This window comes from Manis javanica, chromosome 14 (genome assembly GCF_040802235.1).
Source record: "Manis javanica isolate MJ-LG chromosome 14, MJ_LKY, whole genome shotgun sequence".
Lineage (NCBI taxonomy): Eukaryota > Metazoa > Chordata > Mammalia > Pholidota > Manidae > Manis > Manis javanica.
In genome coordinates, this window is record NC_133169.1 from 49,151,655 (window position 1) to 49,172,858 (window position 21,204).

The 21,204-nt window shown below is 38.4% G+C and overlaps 2 pseudogenes; one reads left to right on the top strand and one right to left on the bottom strand.

The window, feature by feature from the left end:
* The first annotated feature begins 2,204 nt into the window (after positions 1-2,204).
* LOC108395818 (vomeronasal type-1 receptor 3-like) lies at positions 2,205-3,084 on the top strand (annotated as a pseudogene).
* A 16,006-nt stretch (positions 3,085-19,090) lies between these two features.
* On the bottom strand, positions 19,091-19,986 carry LOC108394796 (vomeronasal type-1 receptor 4-like; annotated as a pseudogene).
* Between the last annotated feature and the right edge of the window lie 1,218 nt (positions 19,987-21,204).

A 21,204-nucleotide genomic window follows, 5' to 3' on the forward strand; every position in this document is an offset into this window, starting at 1 on the left:
TGCGGGCATGTAACGGGATTCTGTGTGTCCAGTTTGCTCCACAATGAATGGCTAAAACAAGTCAAAGCCCAACCCATATTCAAGGAGTGAAGGAAAAAACCATCCCTTTGGTGGAGCAACGATATCGCATTACAATACATCCAGGGAAGGGAAGAACTTACAGGCATTTTTGCAGTCTACCACATCATGGATCAAGAGCAAATGAGTGGAACTGGGTACAGGGAGAAGAAACAACTATTTAGAAGACTATTACTTAAAAGGGAAAGGGAGAAATGACTCAAAGAATTTGCAAGAAATACTGTACATTTGTGTGTCAATGAAGGAAATTTTGATAATGTATGAGAGACAGAAGAATACAAAACAGGTTTTTGAGCAGAAAAGTTCCAGATTTCTTGTTCAAATGGTGGTTTGGATATTAAAGGTGCATGGGCAATGTATTCACAGCTCCAGGAGAGGAGAGAAAGGTTCTGAACAAGGATATAGAAAGGAATATTGATACAGTAGTGGGCTTTCTGGCATAGTCTTTTTATTATATTATTTTTCTTATTGCTGAATATGAGAGCATGAAAAGATACATTGGTGGTTTGAGAATATTGAAGAAGTTATTGAATAGTCATCAAGGTGAGTGAAGTAGTGAATAAACTAGGCACTTAGGAAATTCAGTGTGATTTCTGGCCAGAAACAAATTCTCACTGGAAGTTAGTGGTGAGGAATTCGATGTTTAGTTCAGGTAACACAGTTTTGTGTTTTTCTCTAATCTTGTCTAATTTAGCAGGATGCCATGAATGAGGCACATTAAGATTTCACAGGAATTAGTATTTTGTATGATGAAAACTATAAAATAGGAAAAAAGTGATGAAATGATATGTTTTTGCAAGAAGTGACAGTCATGCTGGATCATTGGTGTTTATTTAAGAATTAAAGGCTACACGAATGAATGGAATAAAGAGATGATCAATAATTGGCAGACCTGGGTGATGTCAAGGTAATGTTGGAGTCAGAAATTATATAGAATAAACTGAAACTATCTGGTAACAAGAGAATGAATTACTTGGACATAAAATATCATGAGTACACGGTGACAATGACATGTCTAGTATGTGAGCAGAAAAGTGATTAGGTGGGGGGGCAAGAGCTTTGGAAGAGAGGTCACAAGTGAGAGAGGTGAAGGCACTGCACAGATGGTCTGGTGGGGACTGCAGTCACCAAGTACAGGACAGGAGTTTGGTCGAAGAGGGTCTCAGGAAGCCATCAGGAATCATGGAGAGGGCTGGCCTGGGGTCCACAGTCTGTTTCAGAGGAACAGCGATATTTGTTGGGGGCTGATGACAAGTGTTGCAAAGCTGGAGCAATAGAGAATTATCTGGAAGTGCTTGGGATCAAAGAGGACGTTCCCACCACAGGCCTGAAGGTATAAGAGGCATGGGAAAGAAAGGCTCTATTTCTTGAAGCAATGGCATCAGGGTGGAGCAAAAAGATGAAGGGAATCTTCAGGTCAGAGATGGGGGATGTACTGAACTGACCTCCAAGCTGGTCTGATATTCATCATGTGCAGTGGAAGGGTCTTGGAGCTGAGGAAGAGAGAGAGAAGGGTCAGGAAATGGAATTTACAGAGACAGATGGTCTTTTGCTACTCTGGGGGTGGGATCTTCTAGTGAATAAAAATAACAGTAATGTGTCTGACACAGTGTAGAAAAGTAACAATATGCATTAGAGTCCCTTAATAATTTTTTTGTTCTTATGACAGAAGATGGGTGTGCATTCAAAATTTTGAGATGGATTTCATAATATATACAGAGCTTAAATAAATCAATAAAAGTCTGAAAAGTTTTTAATGAACAAAAAATTGTCATTCAGGAAAAATCATTTATTTTTCATAAAATAGATTACAGTAATGTTTCTTTATAAATTAGACATGCATGCTTTATCTGAACTCTAATATTCTTTTGAGGTGACTTCAATGATTCTTGACATATGCCTCTAGAACTAATTCTTAATATCCTGAATATTGTTACAGAGTATTTACACATCATACCTCATGAGTCCTGTTATTTCTATCAAGCTTGCAAACAATTTTGTGCTACTTTTTAGGCTCTCTGAAGTCGAAGAAGCCAATGAAAACCACAGTTTCCAATGATGGTATTTTGGGAATATTCTTTCTCTCTCAATTTGGGATTGGTGTTACTGGGAATACATTACTACTCATGCTGCACATCAACACCCTTCTTTTTCAGCCCCACACAAAGAAGCCTATAGACTGGATATTCACCCACTTAACCTTAGCTAATGTCATGACAATTCTTTTCAGTGGCATTCCAGAAATAATACATTCCTTTGGAATAAGAAATTATCTGGATGACATTGGTTGTAAGGCAGTGCTGTACATGTACAGAGTCACCCGGGGTCTTTCCCTCTGCACGACATCCTTCTTGAGTATGTTTCAGGCCGTAATGATCACTCCCAGCAACTCCAGGTGGGCATGGCTCAAACCCCAAGTCTCTACATACATTTTTTCTGCCTTCTTTTTATTCTGGATCATCAACATGCTGATCTACATCCTGGTCATAGTAAGCACTGTGGCCCCCTACAACTCCACTGAAGTTGGGCGAAGGTATTCTTTGAATTACTGTAGTGGTAGGGAACTTGATAGGCTCCACGCAGCTGCCTTTCTAGGTTCCATGGTCATACGAGATGTCCTGTGTGTGTTCCTCATGATCTGGACCAGTGTGTACATGGTGAGGCTCCTCTTCACACATCACAGGACAGTCCAGCACGTCCACAGGACCAGCCTTTGCCCACGATCCTCTCCTGAAACCGAGGCCACCCACATGATCCTGGCCCTGGTGAGCTGCTTTGTTTTCTTTTACTGGACCGACAGCTGCCTTACCATTTACATAAGTTATAGACATGATGTACGAGGGTTGGAGAACACCACTATTTTTCTCTCCTCTTGCTATCCAGCGATCTTTTTGTGGTGATCAAAAAGCATAACAGGCATCTTTTCTGAACTGTGCGTTTGCAAATATGAGAAAGTCATCACCACAAACCATTTCCCAGAAAGTCTTGAACTCTCTCACACACTGAAACAAAGAACATAAAATTAGGGTTTCCCAAAGCACAATTTTAGTAAGGTAAAATTATACAAGACACTTAATAGTATTTACTTTGGAACATTTCTTCAAACCAGTCAGCTTGGGATCATAAGGAGATAAATGACCAGGCTCATGGAATAATGATATCTAAGATGGTTACACCTGGATGGTGCACTCCTTTAGCATTCTTAAAACGATTGTTAAACATTCATACTTAGGATTACTTGGAGGCCTCTATTTCTTTTATTGAGATATAAATGATGTAAAATATTATATTAACTTCAGGTATAAAATGTAATGATTCTATATTTGTATATGTTTTGAAATGATCACCATGGTAGGTCTAGTTAACATTTACTGCCATGCAATTTTCTTTTCTTCTGAAGAGAACTTTAATGATTGACTCTCTTAACAACTTTGAAATGTGAACATGGCATTATTATCTATAGTCACACTGCTATATATTTCATCCCTTGATTTATTTATTTTATAAGTGGAAGTTTATTCTTTTTACCTTCACCCATTTCACCCACTCCCCACTTCCTGAGTCTGGCAGATACCAATTTGTTCCATGAATTTGTTTTTTTGTTTATTTACTTTTTTTTTTAGATTCTACATAAAAGTACTTGTATATACAAGTATATTTGTATATTTAAATATATGTATTTGTCTGTATAACTATATATATATAAGCATATAAAGTATTTATTTTTCTCTGTCTCATTTATCTCACTAAGCATAACGTCCTCAAGGTCTGTTCTTGTCACAAATGACAAGATTCAATTTATTTTTTATGACTGAATACTACTCCATTGTATGTACTACCACCTTTGCTTTGTCTATTCATTCATCAATGGACACTTAGGTTTCTTCTGCATCTGGGATTCTGTAAAAAATACACCAGTAGGGATGAAGAAAAAGAAGGCAGAGTAGGAAGACAAGGCAGATACCTCCTCCTAAACAGACATAAAAGGAGAAAATTCGGCAAATACAACTAAACCTGAAAGTAACCTGAGACTGAAGAGCAGACCATGTACACATGGGGAGGAAGAGAAGACCACACAGAGAAGGGTAAAGTGGCAGAGCTGTGATCAAATGGGACCCAAGCCCTCCACCAACCCTAGCCCACAAGCAGGAGAAAGAGGAACAGAGCAGAAGGGGTTAGGAGCCCAGGAATGCTGCACACATGGCCCTAGAGACCTACTCTGAGAGCACAAGTCCACATTACACTGGGTTTTGGTGTTCAGCAGGTCTTGACACCAGGAACAGCTTGAACACTCTGGGAGGCTGAGACTCCAGCCACTTGTGGAGGACAGCAATGCTCCACCAGTCCTGAGACCCAAAGCAGAGGTGGCAGTTTGAAAGACTTACCAGCAGTGGGGTGGAGGTGGGGTACCAGTAGGGTAAGGGATGGATGGTGCTCTCTCACCAGGAGAAAGGGTAGGTGGGCTCTACCTCCCCAGCCCTCTCTCAGCCCGAAAAGTTGGGAACTCTCAGGAGCCCAAGAATCTCCATCTCCTTTGCTGACAACATAGCCCTGAGGCTCCTCCCTGTAAATGCTGCCAGTGAGCCAAGCCACTCAGCCCAGTAGCAGCATCAGACTTTGCTGCCTGGCAGGTAGAGGGAGAATCTCCCAGCTTTCTCACCCCATTTCAGCCCAACCTGGAAGTGCCACAGGAGACATCCCAAAGACCTTCTTCCTTCCTGTGGGTGCTCAAGCCCAGTGCTGTGCATCCTACTCCACCCAACAGCCGCATCAACCCAACCAACCCATTAACCCTGAAGGTCTGCCATTGCTACAGGGCAGGCAGAGGATGGCCTGGTCCAAAGCAATCCCAGCAGAGGCTTCTGCTATCTTCACTGAAGGCAGCTCAGTCAAACTGTCACCACTGAAGACATAAAGGCAGTCCTACCCACTGCACACCAAAAATAGCTGAGGTCCCTGCACAGAAGAACCAGGCACTGGAGAATAGAGAAAAGAAGTACCTTTAGATTGTGTTTGAAATAGAGCAATCAGCAATTTCATATAGACTGTTATATAGTAAGGAAGCTATCCTTGAACTTCTGTGCACCATAGTATGCCTCCTTCATAAAGCTATTACTATATAGTCCAGGAAGCATAGCAGGTCCATCTAATATAAAGGAAGAAACACAAAAACCCTGGCAAAATGTGGAGTCAGGGGAATATGTTCCAAACAAATCTATAGGACAAGACACCAGTAAAAGGGCTACATAAGATGGAGATTACCAATATTCTTGATGCAGATTTCAACGTAAAAGTCATAAACATACATACTGATTTACAGAAAGATTTTCAAGATCTCAGGGAGGACATCAACAAAGAGAGAAGAACTGAAAAAGAGCCATTCAGAGATGAAGAATACAGTAACTTAAATGAAACATACAATGGAGAGATTAAAGAGTAGATTACTGCAAGTAGAAGAGATACTCAATGAGGCAGAAATTAGAGAACAGGAACACAATGAAGCTGAGGAACACAGAGAAAAAAGGATCTCTAAGAATGAAAGAATGGTAAGAGAGCTGTGTGACCACTCCAAATGAAACAATATTCACATAATAGAAGTACTAGAAGGAGAAGAGTGAGGAAAAGGGATATAAAGTGTCTTTAAGGAAATAATTGGTGAAAACTTTTCCAATCTGGGTAAGGAAATACATTCTCAGGTCATGGAAGCATGGAGTCTCTAACAAAAGGAACCCCAGGAAGACAGAACCAAGATATATAATAATTAAAATGGCAAAGATCAAGGATAAGGAGAGAGTATTGAAAGTATTGAGAGAGAAAAAAGATTACTTATAAAGGAAACCCCATCAGGCTATCAGCAGACTTCTCAGCAGTAACTTTCCAGCCCAGAAGGGAGTGGCATGAAATATTTAATGCAGTGAAACAGAAGGACCTTCAACCAAGAATATTCTACCTAGCAAGATTATCATTTAATTTGAAGCAGGTATCAATCTCCAGATAAACAAAAGTTGAAGGAATTCACAACCACTAAGCAAGCCTTACCAGATGTATTAAAGGGACTGCTGTAGATTAAAATATTCCACTAAAATAAACCCACAGGAAAGGTAGTAAACCAATAAATTACCAAGCAAATATGAAATTAAAACAAAACAAAAGAAGCAAAATAATCCCTATATGGAGAATCAGTCAAGGGATACAAAAACGTGCAGATTATGACATTCTAATACATAAAGTGTGGAGGAAGAAGAAGGAGAAGAAAAAGTATCTTTGTATTGTGTTTGAAATAGAGCAACAAGCAATTTAATATAGACTGTTATATAGTAAGGAAGCTATCCTTGAACATTTGGTAACCACAAAAGTAAAGCCTACAGTAGATACACACACAAAAAAAATTTTTTTTAAGTAGAAATCAAGTTATAACACTAAAGAAAATGATCAAATAACAAGACAAGAGCATAGGAGAGGAACAAGGGAACAGAGAGGAGCTATAAAAACAGCCAGAAACAATAAAATGGCAATAAGTTCATACCTATCAATAATTAGTTTAAATATAAATGGACTGAATGCACCAATCAACAGACATAGAGTGGCAGAATGGGTAAAGAAAGAAGAGCTATCTATATGCTGCCTACAAGAGACACATTTCAGACCCAAAGACATATAGAGACTAAAAGTGAAGGGATGGAAAAGATATTTCATGCAAATAATAAGGAGGAAAAGGCAGGTGTAGCAGTACTTAGACAAAACACACTTCAAGACAAAGAAAGTAATGAGACAAAGAAGGACATTACTTAATGATAAAACGGTCAATCCAACAAGAGGATATACCCATTATAAATATCTAGACACTCAAAATAGGAGTACCTAACATTTTAGTATTCTTTAATATACTACTTACATCAATACACAGATCAACCAGACAGAAAACAAGGAAACGGAGGCCATGAACAATGCATTAGATCAAATGGACTTAACAGATATCTACAGAACATTCTACCACAAAGCAGCAGGATACATATTTTACTCAAGTGTACATGAAACATTCCCCCTAATATATCAAATATTAGTATACAAAAAGAACCTCAATAAACTAAAAAAGATTGAAATTGTATCAAACATCTTCTCAGACCACAATGGTATGAAACTAGAAATACACAAAGAAAAAAGGTTCACTTACGAACACATAGACGCTAACCAACATGATTCTAAATAACCAATGGATCAGTGAACAAATTGAAACAGAAATCAAGCAATACATGGAGACAAATGAAAACCAAAGTCAACAGCCTGAAGTCTGTGGGACATGGTGAAGACAGTTCTAAGAAGGAAGTACGTAGCAATACAGGCCTATGTCAAGAAACAAGACCAATACCAAATAAACAGTCTAATATCACAATTAAACTAGGAAAAGAACAAATGAAGCCCAGAGTAAGTAGAAGAAGGAATATAATAAAGGTCAGATAGAAATAAATAACATTAAGAAGAATAAAACAATAGGAAAAAGTCAATGAAGCCAAGGGCTGGTTCCTTGAAAAAAAAAAAAAAAGCTAATCTCCTAGCCAGATTTATCAAGAAAGAAAGAGACTGTCCACACATAAACAGAATCAGAAACAAAGAGAGATAATCACAATGGATACCACAGAAATATAAAGAATTATTAGAGAATACTATGAAAAATTACATGCCAATAAATTGGACAACCTAGAAGAAATGGACAACTTCCCAGAAAAATGCAATCTTCCAAGATTGACCCAGGAAGAAACAGAAAATCTGAACAGACCAATCAGCAATGTAATTGACTTTGTGATTAAAACCTCCCTAAAAACAAAACTCCATGTTCATATGTCTTCACAGGTGAATTCTACCAAACAATTACAGAAGAATTATTAATCCATCCTTAAAGTATTCCAAAAAAGTAGAAGAGGAAGGAATACTTCCAGATTTATTCTAAGAGGTCAGTATCACTCTATACTAAAACTAGACAGATACCACAAAAAATTATAGGGCAATATCCCTATTGAATGTATATGCAAAAAATCCTCAACAAAATACAAGCAAACCAAATCAAACTAATCAAAAAATTCATCCATCATGACCAAGTGGGACTCCTTCTGGGGATGAAAGGATGGTATAATATTCATAAATCAATCAATATTATACACCACATTAACCAAAAAGGATAAAACCCACATGATCATATCATTAGATGCTGAAAAATCATTTGACAATATTCAACATCCATTTATCATAAAAATTCTCAACAAAATGGGCTTAGAGAGTATGTACCTCAACATAATAAAAGCCATATGTGACAAACACATAACCAATAACATACTTAATAATGGTAAGCTGAAATCTTTTTCTATGATATCAGAAAGAAGACAAGGATGTTCACTTTCACTACTTTTATTCAACATATTACTGTAGGTCCTATCCTTGGCAATGAGAGAAAACACAGAGATAAAAGGCATCCAAATTGGCAAAGAAGTTAAACTGTTACTATTTGCATATCACATGATTCTATACATAGAAATACTAAAGAATCCACAAAAAAATATTAGAACTAATAACAATTCAGTAAAATTGCAGGATACAAAATTAATACACAGAAATCAGTTGCATTCCCATATACTAACAATGAACTAGCAGAAAGAGAAATCAGGAAAACAATTCCATTTACAATTGTATCTAAAAGAATAAAATACCTAGGAAAAAACCTAACCAAGGAGGTGAAACACATTTACTCTGAAAACTACAAGACACTCATGAGAGAAATTTTAAAAGGCACCATTAAATGGAAATCTATCCTGTGCTCTTGAATAAGATTAATGTTGTCAAAATGGCTTCCCTTACCAATGAAATTTACAGATTCAATACACTCTCTTTCAAAATACAAACAGCAGTTTTCAATGAAGTAGGACAAATAGTTCCAAAATACATATGGAACCATAAAAGACCCCAAATAGTCAAAGCAGATCTGAGAAGGAAGAACAAAGCAGGGGGCATTATCCTCCCAAACTTCAAGCTCTACTACAAAACCACAGTAATCTAAACAACTTGTACTGGCACAAGAACAGACCCATAAATCAGTGAAACAGAATAGAGAGTCCAGATATAAACCCGCCCATATATGGCCATTCACAATTGCATCAAAAAGAATAAAATACCTAGGAATAAACCTAACCAAGGAAGTGAAAGATCTACACCCTGAAAACTACAAGACACTCTTAAGAGAAATTAAAGAGGACACTAATAAATGGAAACTCATTCCATGCTCTTGGGTAGGAAGAATTAATATTGTCAAAATGGCCACCCTGCCTAAAGTAATCTGCAGATTCAATGCAATTCCTATCAAAATACCAACAGCATTCTTCAACAAACTGGAACAAATAGTTCAAAAATTCATATGGAATGACAAAAGACCCTGAATAGCCAAAGCAATCCTTAGAAGGAAGAACAAAGCAGGGGGAATTATGCTCCCTGACTTCAAGCTGTACTACAAAGCCACAATAATCAAGACAATTTGGTACTCACACAAGAACAGACTCATAGGCCAGTGGAACAGAATAGAGAGCCCATATATAAACCCAAGCATATATGGTCAACTAATATATGAAAAAGGAACCATAGATATATAATGTGGAAATGACAGCCTCTTCTACAGCTGTTGCTGGCAAAACTGGACACCAACATTTAAGATAATAAAACTGGATTATAGCCTAACACCATACACAAAAGTAAACACAAAATGGATCAAAGACCTGAATATAAGTCATGAAACCATAAAACTATTAGAGAAAAACATAGGCAAAAATCTCTTGGATATAAACATGAGCAACTTCTTCATGAACATATCTCCCTGGGCAAAGGAAACATAAGCAAAAATGAAAAAGTGGGACTACGTCAAACTAAAAAGCTTCTGTACAGTAAAGGATACAATCAGTAGGACAAAAAGACATCCCACAGTATGGGAGAATATATTCATAAATTACATATCTGATAAGTGGTTGACATCCAAAGTATATAAATAGCTCTCACACCTCAACAAACAAAAAGCAAATAAGCCAAATAAAAAATGGGCAGAGGAGCTGAACAGATACTTCTCCAAAGAAGAAATTCAGATGGCCAACAGTCACATGAAAAGATGCTCCACATCGTTAATCATCAGAGAAATGCAAATAAAAACCACAGTGAGATATCACCTCACATCAGTTAGGATAGCCACCATCCAAAATACAAACAGCAAATGTTGGTGAGGATGTGGAGAAAGGGGAACCCTCCCACACTACTGGTGGGAATGTAAATTAGTTCAACCATTGTGGAAAGCAGTATGAAGGTTCCTCAAAAAACAGAAAATAGAAATATCATTTGACCCAGGAATTCCACTCCTAGGAATTTACCCTAAAAATGCAGGAGCCCAGTTTGAAAAAGACAAATGTACCCCTATGTTTATCACAGCACTACTTACAATAGCCAAGAAATGGAAGCAACGTAAGTGTCCATCAGTAGATGAATAGATAAAGAAGATGTGGTACATATGCACAATGGAATATTATTCAGCCACAAGAAGAAAACAAATCCTACCATTTGCAGCATCTATGGAGCTACAGGGTATTATGCTTAGTGAAATAAGCTAGGCAGAGAAAGATAAGTATCAAATGATTTCATATAAGAACAAAGAAAAAACTGAAGGAACAAAACAGTGGCAGACTCATAGAACCTAAGAATGGACTAACAGTTACTAAAGGGAAAGGCACTGGGGCAGATGAGTGGGAAGGGAGGGATAAAAGGGAAAATGGGGCTTTATGATTAGCACACATAATGGGGGGGACACAGGAAAAGCAGTATATACAGAGAAGACAAGTAGTGATTCTATAGCATCGTACTATGCTGATGGACATTGACCATAATGGGGTATGTGGGGGTGACTTGATAACAGGGGGGGTCTAGTAACCATAATGTTGTTCAAGTAATTGTACATTAATGATATCAAAATAAAATAAATAAATAACAAGTAAAATTTGAAAGAAAAAAAAGAACCAAATCTTGGTTTAATTGATTTTTTATATTATTTTGTTCTTCTCAATTTTATTTATTTCTTCTCTGATCTTTATTATGTCCCTCCTTCTGATGACATTGGGCCTCATTTGTTCTTCTTTTTCCAATTTCAATAATTCTGACTTTAGACTATTCATTTGGGATTGCTTTTCCTTAAATAGCCCTGGATTGCTATATACTTTCCACTTAGAACTGCCTTCGCTGCATCCCACAGAAGATGGAACATTGTGCTGTTGTGGTCATTTGTGTTCTTACATTGCTTGATCTCTATTTTAATTTGGTCATTGATCCATTGATTATTTAGGAGCATATTGTTAAGCCTCCATGTCTTTGTGAGCCTTTTTATTTTCTTCATACAGTTTATTTCTAGTTTATACCTTTGTGATCTGAGAAGTTGGTTGGTAGAATTTCAATCTTTTTGAATTTACTGAGCCTCTTTCTGTGGTCTAGTATGGGGTCTATTCTGGAAAATATTCCATGTGCACTTGAGAAGAATGTGTATCCTGCTGCTTTTGGATATAGAGTTCTGTAGATGTCTTTTAGGTCCATCTGTTCTAGTGTGCTGTCATTGCCTCTGCATCCTTATTTTCTGTTTGGTTGATATGTCCTTTGGAGTGAGTGGTGTGTTGAAGTCTTCTAAATTGAATGCATTGCATTCTGTTTCCTCCTTTAATTCTGTTAGTATTTGTTTCACATATGTCTGTGCTCCTGTGTTGGGTGCATAGATATTTATAATGATTATATTCTCTTGTTGGACTGACCCCTTTATCATTGTGTAGTGTCCTTATTTATCTCTTGTTACTTTCTTTGTTTTGAAGTCTATTTTGTCTGATACAAGTACTGCAACACCTGGTTTTTTACTCCCTATTGTATGTATGAAATATCTTTTTCAATCCCTTGACTTTTAGTCTGTGTATGTCTTTGGGTTTGAGGTGAGTCTCCTGTAAGCAGCATATAGGTGGGTCTTGCTTTTTTATCCATTCTATTACTCTGTGTCTTTTGATAGGTGCATTCAGTCCATTTACATTTAGGGTGATTATTGATAGATATGTACTTATTGCCATTGCCAGCTTTGGATCTGTGGTTACCAAAGGTTCAAGGTTAGCTTCTTTACTATCTTACTGTCTAACTTAAGTCACTTTTTGAGGTATTATAAACACAGTCTGGTGATTCTTTATTTCTCTCCCGTCTTATTCTTCCTCCTCCACTCTTTGTATGTTAGGTGTTTTATTCTGTACTCTTTTGTGTTTCCCTTGACTGCTTTTGTGGATGACTGATTTTACTTTTTGCCTTTAGTTAGTATTTGGTTGGTCTGCTTTCTTTGCTGTGATTTTATTTTCTCTGGTGACATCTATTTAGCCTTAGGAATACTTCCATCTATAGCAGTCCCTTTAAAATACCCTGTAGAGGTAGGTGGTGGGGGGAAAATTCCCTAAACTTTTGTTTATCTGGAAATTGTTTAATCCCTCCTTCAAATTTAAATGATAGTCTTTCTGGATACAGTATTCTTGGTTCAAGGTAATCTGTTTCATTACATTAAATATATCATGCCATTCTCTTCTGGCCTGTAAGGTTTCTGTTGAGAAGTCTGATGATAACCTGATGGGTTTTCATTTGTAGGTGATCTTTTTTCTCTCTCTGGCTGCCTTTAATACTCTGTCTTTGTCTTTGCTCTTTGCCATTTTAATTATTATATGTCTTGGTGTTGTCCTTCTTAGGTTCCTTGTGTTGGAAGATCTCTGTGGACTTCCATGGTCTGAGAGACTCTTTCCTTCCCCAAATTGAAGAAGTTTTCTGCAATTATTTCTTTAAAGACACTTTCTAACCTTTTTCTCTCTTCTTCTGGTACCCCTATTATGCAAATATTGTTCTGTTTGGATTGGTCACACAGTTTTCTTAATATTCTTTCATTCCTAGAGATCCTTTTTTTCTTTCTGCCTCAGCTTCTCTGTATTCCTGTTCTCTTATTTCTATTCTATTAACAGTCTCTTGCACTGCATCCCGTCTGCTCATAGGTCTTTCTATAGATTGTTTCATTTCTGTTATCTCCCTCTGGACTTCATCCCTTAGCTCTTGCAAATTTCTCTGCAGCTCCATCAGCATGGTTTTATCTTTTATTTTTAATTCTTTTTCAGAAAGATTGGTTTTATCTTTCTCACCAGGCTCTCTATCTGGCATTGTTTGAATGATTTTGGACTGGATCAGGTTCTTCTGCCTTTCCATGGCAATAGAAGTGATTGCTGGCAAGTGGCATGTATGTCAGCTTGGAGAACAAAGTCCCTTCCTGCTTGCTGGTCACCTTGCCCTTCTCTGCCACCTTTGACAGTTACCCACACACAGGGAACAGTCTCAGGGTTAATTCCCTGAGCTTCCATGAGTAGGGTGGCCCTCAGGATGGCATAAGTCACTGGAAGGGGTTGAAATCATGTGGTGTGTGTTCTCCTGTGAGAATGGTGCTCCTTTCATACCTTCCAGACTTTGCACTGGCTTCCTCTGTGCCAGGCAGCTGCACGCTGGTGGCAGACTCTGGGTCTGGTCCAGTTAGCTGCACACAGGGAGAAGACTCTGTGTGGTTACTGTGAGCTGGGCTGCTCCCCGACTGGTCTGCAGCAAAGGCAGGTCAGCCAGTTTGCTTGCAGTGCTGGAAACCCAGAGAGCACCTAACAAAAGGAACCCCAGGAAGACAAAATCAAGACACATAATAATTAAAAATATGGAAAAAAGGAAAGATGGCAGTATGAGTAGGGCGGTGGAAATCTAGGGGGAATCTAGGAAATTAGGGAAATCTAGGAAAGTAGGGGGGGAATGAACAGCAGGCTGCTTATCACCATGAGAGGCTTCAGAGCTGTGTTGCCAACCAGGGGGTGAGGGTGCCTGAAATTCCTTAAGATTCCCATCGTTTTTGTTGAGTGTTCTGGGATGATTTTGTCCACCTGTTGAGCACTTGTCTCTTTAAGACTTTTAAAACCCCCACTTTTCTTTAGTCCCAGGAGAGCCATCTGTGGGTACCCCCTTGCAGTCTCCATCTTGGACTTTACTTTTCTGTTTATCCAATATCCAGTACGTGATGCAATGTGTGTCTGTGCTCCTGGTGCTAGTACTAGGGCTCATTATTTAGCAGTCCTGTGCTTCCACTCCCTCCCTACTCTGATTCTTTTCCTCCTACCAGTGAGCTGGGGTGAGGGGAGTGCTCAGGTCTCGCCACGTCACGACTTTGTGTCTTATCCATTTCATGGGATGCTGAGTTCTCATAGATGTAGATGTAGCCTGGCTGTTGAACTGTATCTTCTGGTCTCTCTTTTAGGAATAGTTGTATTTGCTGTACTTTCAAAATATATATGTTTTTGGGAGGAGATTTCCACCGCCCTACTCATACTGCCATCTTTCCTTTTTTCCATATTTTTAATTATTATGTGTCTTGATTTTGTCTTCCTGGGGTTCCTTTTGTTAGGTGCTCTCTGGGTTTCCATGACCTAATTGTCTATTTCCTTCCTCAGATTGGGGATGTTTTCAGTAATTATTTCCTTAAAGGGTATTTCTATCCATTTGTCTCCCTCTTCTTCTGGTACACCTATTATGCAAATATTGTTCTATTTAGATTTGTCACACAGCTCTCTTCTTATTCTTTCATTCCTAGAGATCCTTTCTTCTCTCTATTTTTTGGCTTCATTGTTTTCTTGCTCCCTAGTTTATAAACTATTTAAAACTTCTTCAACCTGTTATAGTCTGTTAGTAAATCCCTCCATTGTATGTTTCACTTCAGACACTGTACTCTTCAGCTCTTAGTGTCTCTTTTGCATATCATCTATCTTTTTGTTCAGGTCCTCCCTGAAATCTTGAATAATTTACCGAAGATCTGTGTGCATGTTCAGGACTTTTACTTTGAAATCTTTATCAATAAGATTGGTGATTTCAGTTTCATTCAGTCCTCTTTCTGGTGTTTACTCTTATAGTTTTGTTTGGAACAAATTTCTCTGTCTCATTTTTTCAGTGTTTCCTGTGGAGTAATAGGAAGTTCATGAAAAAGGTGCCCTCTAGTGCCCAGACGCTCAAAACACTACACTTTCCAATGTGGAAGCTTCAGCTGTTAGCGTGCAGTGAGCGGGGCACCTTTCTGTCTTGCTTGTAGAGATCTGATTTCAGGTGGGCTGTTTGCTTCAGCCATGACTTTGCAATCAGTGCAGAAGTCTCTGCTTGAGTTGCTGTGAGTGAGGCTGCCCTCTGCCTGGGCTGCAGCAGTTGTGGGGTCCACAGGTGAGCAGGATCTGTGGGTGATGGATATGTTAATAATGGGGCTGTGCACAGGGCTTGGGTTGCTAAGATATAGATAGAAACTTCCAGAGGGCATGAGGGGATGGTAGGAGAGGGCACAAACTCTTGGAATGTCAAAGTCTGCATAAAGACTTTATCATTTGAAAGCCACGAAAGTAATCTGTTCCTGTTTTTCCCGTGGGACTGAAGCGTGGCTTGCTAACATATATATAGAATCTTCCAGAGGTCATCAAGGGACTACTGGAAGGGGCATAGACCCTTGGAATATCGAGATCTGTGTAAAGACTTGATTCTTGGAAAGATGTGAGATTCACCTACTCCTGTTGTTCCCATAGCCTGAAGGTGTTTTTCACAAATGCTGTTTTTGCATAGTATAGTCCTAGTTTAACCAAGCATATAGCACACATAGAGCTCTGCTTTGTGTCTCTGATAATAATCAACACATTAAAACCTTTGATAGTATGAAAGGTTTAAGATTAATCATGCCCTGTAACTTTCTGCACTCTTGTGATCTGCACCTGTGGTATATTTAATCATGATATAAAGATTTGAAAGCACACAATAAATATGAGACAGAACAGAGGAAAATTGTCTTCAGCTCTGAGCACTGACGCCCTTGCCCTTTTCTCTCTTTCTGTAAAGTAAAGTGTGGGGTAACCCTTCATCCATCGTCTCAGGCATTGTTGGCCATTCCCAGCAAGGACCAGCTTCATCTGGGAGGGAGAAGTTCCTGGGGCTGGCTCCTGCATGCAGTTCCCTGGTTGGGGCCAAGAAAGCTGGGAGGGTCTCCCTGTGCCTAATGAGCAGCAAAGTTTGGCACCACTGCTGGGCCAAGTGGGCTGGCTGTCAGCTGGTTGCATGGAGAGGGAGAAGCCTCAGCACTGTGCTGTTGGAGAAGTCATGGGTGGATCTACCTTCCATCTGACCTGCAGGAATGTCAGGGGCCGCAGGTGGTTGGAACAAGCGCATGCCGGGAGGAAGGAACTCCTGGGGCTAGCTCCCACGTTCAGTTCCCTGGAGAGGCCAAAACAGGGCTGAGAAAGCTGGGAGGGTCTCCTTCTGCCTGCTGGCAGCCCAGTCTGACCCCACTGCCGAGCGAAGCAGGCTGTCCACAAACCATGTGCCTGATGTACAATCTTATATTGGTTTCAAATATACAGCACAGTGGCCTGACTGTTACCCATAGTAATAAATCCTCATCCCCACCAATGAAGTTAATCTCTGTCAAAATAGGAAGATGTTACAGAATCTTTGGCTATATTCTCCATGCTGTACTACCATCCCTGTGATCAACTTATGTTATGATTGAGAATTTTTGTTCCCCTTTATCCCCCACACCCTTGCCACCCACTCACCCAACCCTTCCCCAATGGTAACCACCCCTTTTCAGTGCCTCTATAAGTCTACTGCTGTTTTGTTCATTTTGTTTTTTCCTGTTTTTAGATTCCACAAATAAATGAAATAAGATTTTTCTGATATTAAGCTTTATAAGCTCCTTACATATTTTGGATATTAACCCTTTATCAGATGTATGATTTGCAATGATCTTTTCCTTAACTGAACTATAGTTGATATACAATCTTATATTGGATTCAAGTATACAACACAGAGGTTCAACAGTTGCCCATGTCATTAAATGCTCACCCCCACTAGTGATTTGCAATTATCTTTTCTCATTCAGTAGGTTGTCTTTTTATTTGGAAGATAGTGTCCTCGACCTCGACTGTGCAAAATTTTTGATGTAATCTCATTTGTTTTCTTAGTTTTTGTTTCCCTTGCCTGAGGAGACTGGTCACAAAGATATTGTTATAGCCAATGGCAAAGAGCTTATCTTCTAGTAGGCTTAGTCAAAGAGTTTTATAGTTTCAGTTTACATTGAAGTCTTTAGTCCATTTTGAATTTATCTTTGCATATGCTCTAAAAGTGGTTTTAAGGTCATACATTTTCTTCCCCATACACTTTGAGCTATATAATGTTGACAGGCAGTCTCTTTCATTACCATTGAGGGGTGGATAATGTATTGTTTGTCTTACATTTTATTTTAATAATGAGTTACTTTCAAATGTATTTTCCAATTTCCAAAAATATTGCAGTTTCTCATTTTGTTTTAAATTGCTGCTTTATTTCATAGAGGCAGAAAATGTATTATGTTACATTTCTGCTTATTTCATTAGAAATATTTATTCCTCCCATACTGATGTAGGCATTTTCTAAATGTTCCATGTTTCTAAAGTTATAAATATACACGTGAACAAATGCCTATTCTCTAATTTGAGGTTAAAAATAAATTTTAATGTGTACTTTAATTAAAAATTTTTATTACATTGTTTAACCATATTTTGTTGTTTATAATTTGTTCCCTAATGGGTGTGTGAAATATTGAGAGATTTGTACTTATATCTTTCATTTAAATCATGGATATGCTCACTTCTCTTCATAATTCGTCCACTTACACACTTGGGGTATTTTTTACACTGGCAAAATTTTAGGGCATGTATTTCTACTCAGTAATCCAACCTCTTTTCATTATTAGCATACCCTCTCCCTGACAAGTACTGTACTAATTTTTGTCTCCTATTTTACAGATAGCTAATTTTGCTTTCCCAAAATTAGTAATGGTCTCTTGTCATTTTCCCTTTTTAGTTTCAGCCTTTGAATGCTCACATTCATTCATTGTTTCTATTGTAAAAGGAATGTAACTGAATTTTATTTCTCTTCAGTTAATATCTGTTTTCCAACTCCAACTACCAATGTTCTCTGTGCCCAGGAGCCATGGAACAGAAAGGTCTGGCTGGAAGATTCACACATGTGCTGAGAGCAGCTGCACATTCAGCATTAAGCTTACTCCCTTTTCAGTAATCAAAAATTCACCTTACATGTGTTTGAGCATAGTTCTTAATGAAAATAAAATATTCCATTGAGAATTTCAGTCATTTTCTAGCATAATTTTTCAGGTTTTCCAATATGCAATGTTGTGATATATGGGAATTGCTAAATCTATTTCATAAAAGTGCAAAACTACAGAGATACAAATATTTGCTGACACAAAAATATACTTTAAAAAGCAGAATGAAAATTATGAAACACTTCCTTTGATGCAAACAGGTACAAAGCTGTGCATATTGAGAGTAAAGTGTGGGTTTCATAAAGTAAATTAGGACGAATAATGCATCTGTTTTTTGGGGACCCTTTATTACAATTCAGGGGGCAAAGGAACTTTGGTTAAATTTATGCTTGTATCACTTTCTGTGGTTAAACTAGATATGATTGACAGCATGTTGTAAATTCAAGTATTGACTTTAAGTTCTGAACTATATAACACTGCAGGTATCAAATCTTTTGTTCAAATGAATCTATCAAGCATAATCCTACAACTTAGTTATGGGAATTGAACCCATGGATATAGCACATTAGAGAAGATCTCTTGAAAATACAGACATCCAAATAATCATAATGGATACCTGAGAAATTTTGGGGGAATTATGTGTGAATTCCTGAGAATCTTTTTAGGAAAGGTAAAAGAGTGTCCTATCCAGGTGGAACTGTCTTCTATATTTTTTACCCATGAACCTGATAATTTATCTCTCTATGTTCACTGAGCTGGATAGTTTAAGGAATTCCCATAGTAAAAATTATAACTAATTTTGCAGAATTTTACCTTCCTAAAAGTGTGGGGTAGGATATTCTAATCACATGCCCTTTGTGTCAGAAAATTGTGGGAAGATGTCAAGCCTTTGAGGGAAATTGTGGAGAAGACTTACTCATCTTTGCAAAGGCACAGGTCAGAAGGGATTGTCTGTTATTATTTTTGATCAGCACAAAAGGACAGATTGCTGGATAACAAAAGGAGAGACAAACTATGATATTCTCCAGCCCTTGTACATCATGTCTATAACTTATATAAATAGTAAGGCAGCTGTTGGTCCAGGAAAAGAAAACAAAGCAGCTCACCAGGGCCAGGATCTTGTGGGTGGCCTTGGCTTCAGGAGAGGCTCGTGGGCAGAGGCTGATCCGGTGGATGTGCTGGACTGTCCTGCGGTGTGTGAAGAGGAGCCTCACCACATACACACTGGCCCAGATCATGAGGAACATACACAGGACATCTTGCATGACTATGGAACCTACAAAGGTATCTCTGTGGTGTCTATTAGAATTTTTTCCATTACAGTACTTCAGAGAATATCTATATCCAACTTTAGTGGTGTTGTAAGGCGCCACAACATTTACGATGACCCAGATGCAGATCAGCATGTTGATTATCCAAAAGAGAAGGAAAGCAATAAAACTGCATGTGGAAATTTTGGACTTGAGCCATGGCCACCTGGAGTTGCTGGGAGTGATCATTACGGCCTGAAACATACTCAGGAAGGACGTCCTACAAAGGGAAAGACCCCTGGTGACTCTGTACATGTAGATCACTGCCTTACAACCAGCGTCATCCAGAAAATTTCTTACTCCAAAGGAATGCATTATTTCTGGAATCCCAGTGAAAAGAATTTTCAAGATATTAGCTAAGGTTAAGTGGGTGAATATCCAGCCTATAGGCTTTTTGTGGGGCTGAAATAAAAGGGTGTTAATTTGTAACACGAGTAGCAATGTATTCCCAATAAAACCAATTACAAATAGAGAGAGGAAAAATATTCCCAAAATAGCAGCAATTGAAATAGCAGACCATTGGTTTCATTGGTTTCTTCTCAGATATACTCTTGCACAGTCTTAAAAGGGGCACAAAATGGTTAGTAGTCTTGAGGGAAATAACAGAGTTTTTTAGAGAGTACATGAGTTGTGGTCACTCTTCAGTAGGATGTGGAAATGGTCTGTAACAATAGGCACAAAATAAATTAGCTCTAGAGGCATATGTCAGGATTATTGTTACTTCAGAGGAGTATTTGCGTGAGATGATGCATGCCTTGTTTATAAAAACACTAGTGTAATCTGTTTTATGAGAAATAATTTGAATTTCTTGGACAAATTTATTTATTAAAAGCAATGTTTTGGATTTATATAGATTCTATTTAAGTTGTACATATACATTCTGAATGTTATTAGAAAACTGAATGCACTTCAATTTTGTCATGAGCAACAAAATATTATTAAGGGATTTCAATGCACATTATTATTACATTTGTACATGACATGCATTACCATTATTGTCACTCACCAGAGGAAGACCCATCCCCAGAGTCGCACGTGCATCCTGATTCTGTGACCTCCTTTTCCTGACCCTTTCTCTCACTCTTCCCAACTCCAAGATGCTTCCAGTAGACACAATGCATATCAGATCAGCTCACAGGTCAGACACTGCATCCTCCATCTCTGCTCTGAAAATGCACTTAATCTTTCACTCTACCCTGAAGTCACTGTTTCCCTACAACTCTTTTAGTGGATTCTTTCTCTCTCAAGCTTCTTATCCCTTCAAGCCCCCTACTGGGAATGTCCTCTTTGATCCCCAGCACTTCCAGCTAGTCCCCTGTCACTCCAGCTTTGAAACTCTTGTCATCAGTCCACAACACCCACCACTGTCTTTGCAAAATAATCTGCTGACACTAAGTCACTCTGCTCTATAGCTCCTGACTTACTGTGACTCTCCCCAGCTCAACTTCTGTAGGGTTTTTGATAACTTGTCTGCATGCAGACCATCTGTGCAATACCTCACCTCTCACATTTGTGGTCTCCTCTCTTCCAACACGCTTGTCCCCTCACCTCATCCACTCTTTCTCTTGCTGAAATACTCGTAGTTGTCATTTACCAATATTGCACAGTTGGCACTTGAGCAACAAATGCTTAAACTGTGTGGGT